We start from the raw sequence: 12,280 nt of genomic DNA on the forward strand, positions 1-12,280 counted from the left end.
GTGTTATCGGCAGTCAGAATGCACAACAAAAAATCAATATATCCGGATAAAATTCGACATGGTTACTGAATTAATTGTTAAAAGCCGTTAGGGGGAAAATAGTGCTTTTGGGTGTCTATGGTTCGTCAAATAATGTGATATTCAAATAAAATTAAATAGGTGACGTTGCCAATTTATGGGTTTTCTCACAATCGACTTTAAGGATTTTAAAAACATTTTTTATCAGTTTGGCGTGGGGACCACAAACAGAACCAAATGGTAAATTAATAGAGACTTTTTTGGGTCACTTTTTTTGAAGGGGAGAGGTAATGACACTCCGTTGTGGTTATCGTCATTCTGGTCATGCACAGATCTCCCCCTAAGCGAAGTTGTGGATACTAAATATAACCGAATCCCTAATTTCCAGATGGATATCAGAACTTCGTTATCCTTGTGGTTGTTTGACGCAAACGAATTATAGTTGTCACTTAGAGATGTAAAGTACGGAATTTTCCAAATGGAAATTTTCCATTTTTAGAAATTGCCCGTAAAATTTTGCTGCTCTGTACGGAAATTTTTCCATTACCCTTGTCAAACTCATCTTTCATGTCTCTTTATTGATTTTGACTGCCATATTTGTCAGTTTTTCCACTTTCGGAGTATCTTAGCCATCAGAAAAACACATATTTAGAGGTGCAAAACTTTGCAAAGTTTTTAAAGTTTTAGATTGGAACGTCTGAAAGTTACATAACGAATTTTGAACACCCAAAACTAAATTAAATCTTGAATATTCACTGATTAAGCCCACGAAATAAGTTTAGTAAGAAATTGTGCGAACTCAGTGGGTTCACCTTTGTTTGTTTATAATGAAAACTCGATACGGAACTTGCTGCATATTAACTCGCACAATTGTCCTTCAGACTGTCTCAAACCTATTGACAGAGTTTCTCTGGGAGTAATATTATAGGCCCGGGGCCCCAACGATAGGAAAGACATTAAAAGTTCGCACATTGATTGCACACGCACCCCCTGCTATCGTCAAGGGGAAATAATAGAAACTATTGTCCCGAACTCCCCGATGTGCGAGGGTGTATTTTCTCAGATTAGGCCTTAATGCGTCAAGATAGAGACAAAACCTTTGATCAGCTCATATTCTTTCGTCTATCATTTGAAACTAAATTTTTGTATTATTGCAGCTTCTGACGACCCCCATATCAGGCAGCGTTTAATCCGGATGTTAAACCGTTGAACAAACCGAAATAATTTATTTGGTCAGGCTTCGTTTATATGTTGGAAGATCCCACTGAAAAACATTCAATATATCTCTATTAAAACAACATCTCTATTAAACCAATTTAATGAAATTATTAGCATTTACTTAATAACTCATTCACATGCTTAATGCTCGTGTCATAGCGATAATGACGGATGAGGGTAAGCCTAATAAGCTCGACTAAAGGGTTTTTGTGGTTTTATATTGCGTGCTATAACTATATTTAATTTCCATTAATTGAGACGGACACGTATGACAGATGGGTAGGAAAAAAATGTGGCCGTTAATAGGTTTTTTCGAGGCCCGGCAACCGGAAATTTCATTTAACAAAAATATGTTAAAACCCGGCAATGCTTAATGAAATCTTGCTTTAAAATCTGCCAGAGATGATTTTAATCATCCTAACGACTAAAGCATAAAGAAAAAGCTGGCTCCGGAGCAAAGGCACGAAATTTATTTTGACACAAAGGAGCCTTTTTGGCGTTATTCTCGATTTATAAACGGAATTATGTTTGCGAGTTTCCTTGTTTGGCGAGTTTTCGTTTGGGACGAGTATTTTTCTGTTATTGTGCTCGATTGCTTCAGGTAAAATTAAAATGGAAAATCACCAACGTAACGACGAAAAAAGAGGATTTTTAACAAACACCTTGTAAATTTGAGCAAAGCTGCATAATATTTATCCAGTTTTTGAAACTCTTCTTTCCCCACTTCCTCATTTCTTCTATCCCAGCAATGATAGTAGTACACCTCCTTCGTCATGGAAGTTTGGAATGAGGGTTTGTGACACCCTAAACACGGTTTGGTGTGTTACATTATGACATATCTGACAATTTACTTTGATTTTCACCCTTTTCATAATTTTTTTTTGTCACCTTAATTCTGCCTTCTTTTACTAGCACTTTCGCGGTCGTTGTTCTTTTGCTGCAGTGTCTTAATCCATTTTAGAACGATATTTTCTTCCTTAATTCTCAATTTCATATAAACAGATTATTCTTCCCACTTTCTGATTGCTCCCGCGTCATTGTTGCTCTGAGCCTTATGCCATTTTTTTCAAATTCCTTGATACTTCTTTTTGGTTTCCTTTGGCGCAAAAAAAATATGGCGAAAATATTTGCGGAAAAAAGTTTAATTTGTAACAAAGAAAGCGTAGCAAAGAATTGCAATTTATTATGCCACCAGGGGACCTTTTTGCGAGAGAGAGTCCGAACAGAAACATGGAAAATTTTAACAAATCATCATCACATTTGTCTCCAAGTTCCCGAGGCTTTAAAGCCATTACTTTAAAGGTCATTTATTTCTTATTTTCTCGCCTCAAAGTAGTTAAGAAAAAACATCTGGTTTCTTATCTTCGAGGAAACGCTTTTTATAAAGGAAAACCGCTAATTTCTTAGCCATATCCAATTCATCAATATCGTTTACGCCACTTAAAAACCTCTTTTGCATGCAGCTCTGAGTGGATGGCAGCGTGCTGAGCACGTGCCGTAACAGCACCCAAGCACCGTGAAGAATTCGACTTTTCTGGAGTGATTTCCGGAAACGTTCGGCAATTAACGAGCTAAAGCTCTTTGAAGGAAACCTCTTGGAAACTGATACAAAAATTGTACTATATTTGCATCATCCTGTTTAACGTTATCGAAGCCTTAAAGAACATTTGTAGAAAATCGTAAAAGACCTCCTTCAGTGCTACGTAATTCGAGCTGGACTTGTGAAATTGGGCCATCTTGAAAAGAAACCACCAAAGATAAATAACGTATCGAGTTTCAGCGATTTGAAAGGAAAAATGAGGCTCTTAAACTAAGTGTGAACGCTGCTTGAGCCTTTTGAACTACGGGTACGTGTGCAGCAGGCGATAGTGACCTACATCCCATCTGGATTTCAAAGGCAACTTGGTATATCCACCACAAATTTGTGTACTTAATCTTATTCGGATCGCATTCGCGGAACTTAAGAAGTCATTTAAATTCACCCCTAAAAAGATTTAAGAGAGGACCGAGGAAAAAAGAAGATAAAAAGAGAGAAATATGGCTGTAATTAATTTATCCATAATTAAATTCGTTATTTCAAACTTAATTTGAATTTTTTTTTGCTTTTTAAAGAGGCCTTTGTGCAATTTGGGCTTGATTATAACAAGATTACGGCTGCTTGTCGAGTGTTTTAATTCTTAAGAAAACACACAAATTGTTGATAGAGAGGAGGTAACACTACGTTTGCTACCCCTATTCAAAGTATGAAAATTTCCGGAGAAGAGAGCGAGGTTCGAATCGGAAACAAACCTGAATAAGTTGTTTTGTATCTGTCCGGTCTAAATTCACTAAAAATATTTCAATTTGCTCTTTTCGGATGGTTTCTACGCCCTAAAACCTCCCCTAATAATTCAACAGTTTCCGACCTTTTTTCCAGACATTCACGACACCATATTCTAGGCTTCATTAGGCAGTTAAAATATTATTGCCAAAAAATTTACTGTCCGTTCTAATATGGCTGATTAAGGATAACTCGGCTTCACGTCAGCAAATGGGGCCTTTACTATCCCTATTTAATATCCGAACATCTTCCCCTTTTATAGCCAATAATTCTTTTATTTCGACCCTATTTAGAGCCCCTAAATCTTTACGACTTCGCGAAAGTTTAGACTTTATTGGGTTTAAATAGAAGTAGAATCTATTTATTTTTGAAAGGAGAGCAATGGTCGAAATTATGTTTCCGTTGTAGGGGTTTGATGAAAATAAACTTAAAATTGTTTAGATATTAAAGTTCTTTCGCAAATAGCGTTTATGAGGACTTTTCGGATGTGAAGTTATTAATTTTTAAATGCCAGAATGTTCTAGGACGAGTGAGGTTTGAAAAAGAGCGGAGTTATACAAGGTGTTTCGCCGAAAGAAAGATATAGTTAATAGCACTTTGAAGATACTATGAAGCTTTTTGAAGGTAAAGCGTTACTTTCAGCTGGAATATTTTGACATTAGAACGTTGGATAACGTGGCCTGAGAAATATGAAATATTCAGTATTATACAGAATTGAAATAATTAAAAAGTTTCTAATATTAACATTCCAACCGCGGGGATGAGAAATCCGGGTGAGTAAATCTAACAAGGTTTTTGAATCATTTGGAGACTGAAATTAAAAAATTACACATACTGGATGTTTCACTGAAGATAAGAAAGATACTTGAATCTGAAGCTGTTTTTTTTTCTAAAATTGGAGTTTGTAAAATTTTTTAGATATGAAGCATTCGGCTCCAATGAGCGGTAATTGCAAATCTACAAAATCTGAGCATAGGAATGTCCTAGAATCACTTGAGGGTTATAAAATTTCAAAACGATATATATAGGGTGTTTCATTCAAGATAAAAAAGTGCTCATCTCAAGCTTCTTTTCTAGAAATAGAGTAAGTCAAGTTTTTTGGAGGTGAAGCATTAGCCTTCAAACAGCAGTAGTGACGAAGCTGGAAGATCCGAGCATTAAAATGTTCTAGAATCATTTTGGAATTTATTTCCTATAAAACTTGGGATCAAGTGCTTTGGACAGGCAGTTTTCCGTTAATTCATTCGGTAGTAACAATCCAAACGATCATAAATCCAAAAGTCCTCAGTTTAATAAAGTGCTAGACTAGTTTGGGGTTCGTAAAACTTCAAAACTGGATATACAGTGTGTTGGATTGAAAAGTAAGGAAAAAACTATCATACATATAGTTTTAAGTTTAATTTTTCAAAATTGTATTCGAGTCTTTTGGAAATTAGAAGAAATAAGGCTTAGTGAATATTGTGAAGCCATTAATGATGAAATATACAGGGAAGGCCTGTTATTGATTGAAGCCAAGTACTTGAGAGAGTGCCTTGAAGAAGTGTTCTCTCTAATCAGCAAATTGGTGTTGTCTTCATGGATTGCCTAATCTGAATACTATTGAAATATTTCACGTTACTTATAATGATTCCACAGAGTTTAGATCATCAGCTTCGTCAGAAAATGTTCTGCAGGAGATTTAAATTTCGTCCACCGTGAACATACCTCCTAATAGTTCATTATAAAAGGTCAGAATCTAATGTAAATCGCTACTGCTCGTAAAATCCATTTCAAATATTGACTCGTGCTTTACTCAAATGCCCTCCGCTACTGCCTCCATTCTCCAAATAGCGTTCAAAATTGGGGAGATGCCTCCAAATCGGACGCCGAGCAAGGGAAATGTATTAGAATTCAAATGTATTCATGGGATTTTAAGGAATTACTTCTGTTAGGTGCCGTTAGTCGGCATTAGCTTTCACTTTACTTCTGATATTACACGAAACTTTTATTGCTGGCTGGTAGGGCCAAATAGGACCGTTCCTGTGTTCCGTTTATATAAAATTTAAAATCGTCAAACTTGTCCAGCAAGAAGCCATCATCAATTTGCCGAAGTGCACGGTCGGAATAACAAAGAGAGAGATTGCACAATTCGGAAGGGAACTGACAAGCCTGTGAAAAGTGCACCCTTAGGTGGATTTGAATGTGGCTCTACGTTATCACAATGTCAGGACTGACATTCGGGATTGAATAAAATGGGATGTGAGCCAAGGCTGAATGGATTCTTTCTCCATCACGTTTAAGAGAAATTTCCTTGATTTATTTGCAATGCGAACACAACCTGGCAACCTAAAACAACTTAATCCTGCATCTAAATAACCCTGAAAAGGGCAGGTGGCGGATATGATCGGCAATTACAAGGGCACCATCGCGGGTTAAATGGCCCTAAAAACTCATTTAGGCAACGTGCGCCACTACATTGCTATTGTTTAATAGCAATGTAAAATTACTAACTGTATATAATAGACCTAGAGGTGCATTCCTATTCAGCCGTCTTATGGAAGTCACTTTATTACCGCTCAGGGAAAATTTGTTCGATTTTCCATTTGCTAAAAATTCTACGAGTATCCCTGTTTGTTATTTTTAAATTACTGAGGGATTCTCCGAGGGAGAAGCGATCTGACTGATTCCGACGTGGAAGCTTAATGGAAAGTAAATAATATTGTCATTGCAGTTCCTCCTTGGGCAATAAATGCATATTATGCAGTGGACAATATCCCGGGATATGCGCCTAGGAGGAATACGAATAAAGCAAGGCTTCGTCAGGATAAACTTTCTGAAAATATATTTTCGAATATAGAGCCCTAAAGCCCTTATATACGGCCTATAGAAACTTTTAAAGCTCGATAAAGCAAGAAAAACACAACTTGCCACCCTCCCTTTATCGGTTTTAATACCGAGGCCCTATAAGTTTTAAGTGATACCTATACTTTCCTATTTCGTTTTGATCGTTAACATGATTTAGCTACTAATGCCATTTCGACCTCGCAAAGCCATGACACAGGTAGTCTTCACTGCGTAGAAAAATCTCTAAATTTCTCATTACTTTGGGGAAAGATTTAGACCCCAGCTCACCCCGAGGGTCTGAATTCGGAATACATCATTCGGTTTCAAAGTAAATAGCTCGCCAGTTTAGCGTCATGATTTAGCACCGAAGAAATCCACCCGTCTAATGTTTGGTGCCCTCTTAAAGCCCACATTTAGACCTTTAATCGCTCTCAGGGGAGTAGTTATGGGGAATTAGAAAAGGGTTGTCTATAACCCCCAATTTTTACGAGTTTCCATGCCTCATATTCCTGCGGGGGAAACTTTAACTGAAACAACACAAAAGAGGTCTTAGAAAACCGGTCTTTATTCACGCATTAATCTGAAAGTGCGGTATGAAAAAGGCTCCAGCGGGACAAAGCACCATGTTTAGATAATAACTCACCTGAAACGGAGGTCCACCCGCTATTGTGGATCCGTCATAAAGGCGTCATTGTTGTGAGAACATTGTGATTGAAACTCCTGCTGGACAAACGGAAGTTTGTGCAGGAAGTGCGCTTTAAAATGAAAAAAATAGGCGGCTGATAGATTTAAATGAAGGGATGGAAGTAATGAAGATATCCTTGTTATTTGCTGGAAATTCTAAATTGGAAACTACAAAAAGCATTTGCGGAGCGAGACAGAATTCCAAACATTTTTCTAAAATATTCGGAAATTTGTGATATCAAGTTTGCTTAACTTTAATGGCTTTAGTTGTTAGGAGTTATTTACGAAATTAGGCAAATGAATTACTAACTATACAGGGCGTAGCATAAGTAGGGGTTTTTAACACGGCATAGACCTCAAAAAACTAAGCGACATTTTTATATAAAATTTTTTCGAAATTAAAAAAAAAAGAAATATGTGCAGATGACTTTTAATACATTTTTATATAAACTCTAAGTCCATTCCTGCATCAACTAGTAAATTCAATGTAAAGGAAACAAAATGCCCCACAAAAAATTATCAGCTATTGTAAAAACACAAAAAACATTGAATGTTTACTGTTTTCATGCAATTTACCCATGCCGCTTAAAAATCAGTCGTCAAGTTTAGGCCCAGGTGTTATTTTGATAAACTATCACTATTGATACTATTAAATTGACAATGGCTCACAATTACTCGAATCACGAATTAGTGGATATGTTGTTGATATTAATGGAAAACCATCTTTTCTAATAGCATGCACAGAATCGTTGATAAGGCGAGCGACAATTTGTGCAAATGAAACCAATGGAGACAATTTCGGACACCTTTTGTAGCCTGTCCCGAAGTGAGCAATAGCTAAAGATATGATACTTATTAAAACTTTCATAGGCGCATATTTCGGTTGTTTTTGAGATTTCGAAAAAATGTTATATAAAAATATCGCTTAGTTTTTTGAGGTCTATATCGTCTTAAAAGGAAAACCCTTACTTATGTTACACCCTGTATACATATACAGGGTTATCCACTCTAGAGTAATTTCTCCATACTGTGTTGTGGTTTATCACGCAAAATACAGCATGGTCTTTAAGAATATTCCGATATTTAAGGAGCCAATTCTTTGGATTGTTCTTAGATGAATATGTTATAAAGGGTGTCCCGAAAAGTGTGGGTACGCTTTCGGATACATATACAGGGTGTCAAAATAACATGACAAGTTCCTATAAAATAATTTTCTACAGACCTTACCTATCAAGATATAGATCCCTAAAAGACGCCCCTGAAAATCGGTTTTTATTAAATAACATTTAAAGTACTTAGTATAATTTGATCATTTTTTAATATGATAGATACTAGTTAAGGCCCCTTAAAATAATGTCTTTGAAACTCTTTTTGCTGTTTGAATTCGCCAGGGACCGACCAGCTTGTACACATTAATACTCATATTTTAACACCCTGTATAATAGACACAAGAAAAATATTTTTGGATAGTTTGAAGCTTAAACTAAAAAAAGGTACTCTTGTTTGACTTCGATAAAATGAACCGTTTTCCAAAAAAACGCCTAGTATTTAAAATAATTTTAATTAAATTAAACCTTTTCGAAATCGAAATGAAGAATTGATAATTTAACTGTTTAATTAAAAGTTTCAGAAGTGGGTTTAACATTGGCACCTTGTAGTCTAATACATTCTCGCGCACAACGGAATTGAGGATAGTTGCACCTGCCACAAAATCCCAGCATTGTTTCTCATTTGATCGGAATGAAACATAATTCTTTGCAACAGTTCCTCCCTAGCCTACATCTTAAGTAGGGAGGGTCTGTAGAAATTTTTTTTATAAGAACTTGTCATGTTATTGTGCCACCCTGTATATCTTTCTGAAAGCATGCCCACATTTTCTGGGACACTCTGTATAAAAGTATATCCTAAAATGGGCCGTTTCCGACATACAGGGTGTTAAATATTAAGAAAAATAAAACAAATTTCTTCGTATTTTCAAAATGGCGCAAGATATTTTATTAAAACTCGGTAGACCTATACAATAATCCAAACAGTACATTTCCTTTTTATTTAAAGAAAAATATAGTCTTCTGTTTAAAAAAACTATAGACGTATGTAAGAGTTACCATGTTAATTCCTATAGGAGTATAGGAGGTACGCCAGTGATATTTTCCAAATTAGATGAAATTTTTTAAAATAACTGATTGAAAATATACTAAAAATGTCTCTTGTGTTTTTTTGATAGAATAAGTTGTTTTTGAAAAAAAATGCCCTGTTGAAAATTTATTTTGAAAATAATATAGCGTAAAATAATAGTCATAGGTATTTTTGAACGTGTTCGAGAGTCCATGAAAAAAATAGACGTATATGTTATGGCAAACGGTGGTCATTTTCAATAATTGTTATAATGTATCCAGTTTGAAAAATGCCAGTGGTGTACTCCCCATTCCCCTATAAGAATTAACATGGCAACCCTACAGGCACGTCTATGGTTACAGCATTTTTCTTGAAACGGAAGGGAAAAGCACTATTTGGCCTACTGTGCAGACATACTGAGTTTCGATGAAGTATCTTGCGCCATTTGGAAAATGCGAGGAAAAATACTTTATTTTTCTTAACATTTAACACCCTGTGTTTCGGAAAAGATTCGTTTTAGGACATACGTTTATGTAATATTTTTGTCTAATAATAATCCAGAGAATTAGCTCCTTAAATATCGGAACACCTTTAGGGACCACCCTCTATAAAAAAATCTTCGGAGTAAAGCAAATTTAGTAAAATCACTCGGACATTTCGATTTAGTTTTCATTTTCTGCACATTTCAAAACTCTTTAAAATTATACAGAATGTGTACCCCTATTCTTAGTGAAATCTCATTCGTCAGCTAACGAGTGGATTTTTTTGGAAATGTTCCCCTATACTGATCATAAAGCCTGGGACACCCTGTACACGTTTAAAATTTAAAAATATAGAAATGTTTAAGAATTCCGATTTCTAAGGAAATCAACATAACTGAGCTTCCTAACACTGGCTCGTATAATAACTAATTAGTAGATCCCCATAGAAAGCTGCTAGTGGATTGTTGGTTGGTAAAAGCACATGACACCTCGACATTCAAAGTCGATTTTTAACCACAGAACTATTCGATCAATGGGGCAATGCAGACATCAAAACTTCAAGCTCAGCACTACCACTGCAATCTACCAGTTACCATAAATTTATTTATCCCAAACGACCAACAAAATGGCACACATTAACTAGTTAACTAAATATTGTCTTCGAAATTATTCCAATTTGCCTATTCGCGGGTGGAATACAAATTAGCCCCGTTATTTGTCATATTCCTGATATGGACTAAACTGGACCCTACAATTTCGCAGTGTCCTGCGATTAGTGCAGATGTTGAACTCTTAATGTTTATTTTTGCCTTGAACCAATTAAATTCCAAATGATAGAAAAACAGGGGTATATCGATATCCACTCCAGGTCCAAAGCAAATAAATAAATACCCTCTATCTGATCCTGTGTATGCGAAGCTCGATCGAGACAAAGTTAAATGGGAACCATCGTTGTAAATAAATATCTACATTGGCCCGGTTGCTTTGCAGAGGAAATATTGTCAATAAGACGTAAATAATTGTCTTCAAATCGAGTAAAACTGGGTGTTAACTTGATCAAGGTAAATCGAAAAACTTTCCCCTTTTTCACCTATTCGTCTATAGAAATTTTATAATCTCGTTTGCCACACACAAGAATGCAGGTTCCCTGTTCGGTTATAGAATTCGCTGCTTGTACAAGAACTTTCCCGAACTCAAGCTCACGCTCCAATAAATCTAACGAGAAAACTATGTGATAGACTGTTACATTAGGAGATTGTTTCTGGTTTCACCCCTTTCGTGGAGTGGTTTAGGTCCGACCGGTGCTGCAAACAGGGATAAATCGACTCGAAATGAAAGGGCCGCTATACTTAATTTAACTGTCCAAACAACTTTACTGGAGTAAAGAACAAAATACTCGAAACTTCCTCGCCTTGGGGAAACTTTTTGAGTGTGCGCCAATTTTTCCTCTATACGAGAGCTTTACGGTTAGTTAACAACCTTGTTTACATGCTCCTTTTTCCGATCATTATTGCGGATAGCCTATTACCAATCAAAAACTGCAAAGGACAAATCCTTACATATAGGCAAAACTTAGCTTCTATGGGAATTCAAAGACCTTCGTCTTTGGACCCTTTTTAAAAGAACGAACAAAAACAGAAATCCTTTATGTTCCCGGCTGTAAAGTGGCTTTTAGTTGATGAAAATCCGGCTGTAAAAATCGAAATGACGTTCTTCTATAAACATCCTCTTCAGTTGATTTCAGTTTAATTGGTTTTGGAAGTTCATTATGCGTTTTATACGCTTTTTTCATTCAGGCTTCGAGCTTTTTACGGAGGCTATTGTCCGATTAAGCGTTTTATTAAATCGTGAAATAATTGTTGTTATTGCCTATGAGCGCAACACTAATAATTAATAACGTCTGTAACACTAATTAATAGTGAGATATACATGATGTAAATAGATATGATATTTCTCCATGTTCAACATATGAATTGCTACAGGGAAGGCAGAACTTCGTAATTATTTTTATTATAGCGGCAGTTGATGTTAACAGGTATCATCTTATTAAAAAGAAAAAAGAGTTTCAGCGCGAGAATTCGTGGAGGTTTATTTTTTTAAAGTCAGTATTCGCAGAAAAATACTCTGAATTAATCAACAATTTCTCTACTTGTTCTCTGGGAAAGCGCCGCTAATAAATGCGTAGGAAGTGTATCTCAGTACTCAGACATCCTCCCCTTCATCACCAGTATGAACCTATTTCTATGCCTCCTTTTAAAATGGAAATTTTCCCACTTATGTTATTCCTTTTAGATGAACCCTTATGATTTTCCTTAAGCAAATACCTGGAGGCAGGTCTCTGTTACTCAAGAAATTCATCCATCTGACAGGATTTTTAGGTACATACCGTATAATTTTTTGATTTCCTTTTTCGAAGATTTTGGTACCTAATTAGTCTTTAGTTCAAAAATCAATTGAGTCACCCCTTTTTACACGAGAATCGCAATCCTCATATGTCCTCAGACGGGATCCTCCTCCCTCTCCTCAGGAACGACAACGGCTTACAAACTGGAGCGTAATTTTTATCAACTTTGTTACGCCTTCCTTCTTTCATCCAGTCAGTCTTCCATATTTATATAGC

General features: G+C 36.0%; 1 protein-coding gene across 2 annotated transcripts in view; it reads left to right on the forward strand.

The window, feature by feature from the left end:
* Positions 1–12,280, forward strand: part of LOC136413871 (uncharacterized) — a 224,139-nt gene that overhangs the window by 87,000 nt on the left and 124,859 nt on the right. The gene's annotated exons all lie outside the window — the stretch shown is intronic.

Source organism: Euwallacea similis, chromosome 1 (assembly GCF_039881205.1).
Source record: "Euwallacea similis isolate ESF13 chromosome 1, ESF131.1, whole genome shotgun sequence".
NCBI lineage: Eukaryota > Metazoa > Arthropoda > Insecta > Coleoptera > Curculionidae > Euwallacea > Euwallacea similis.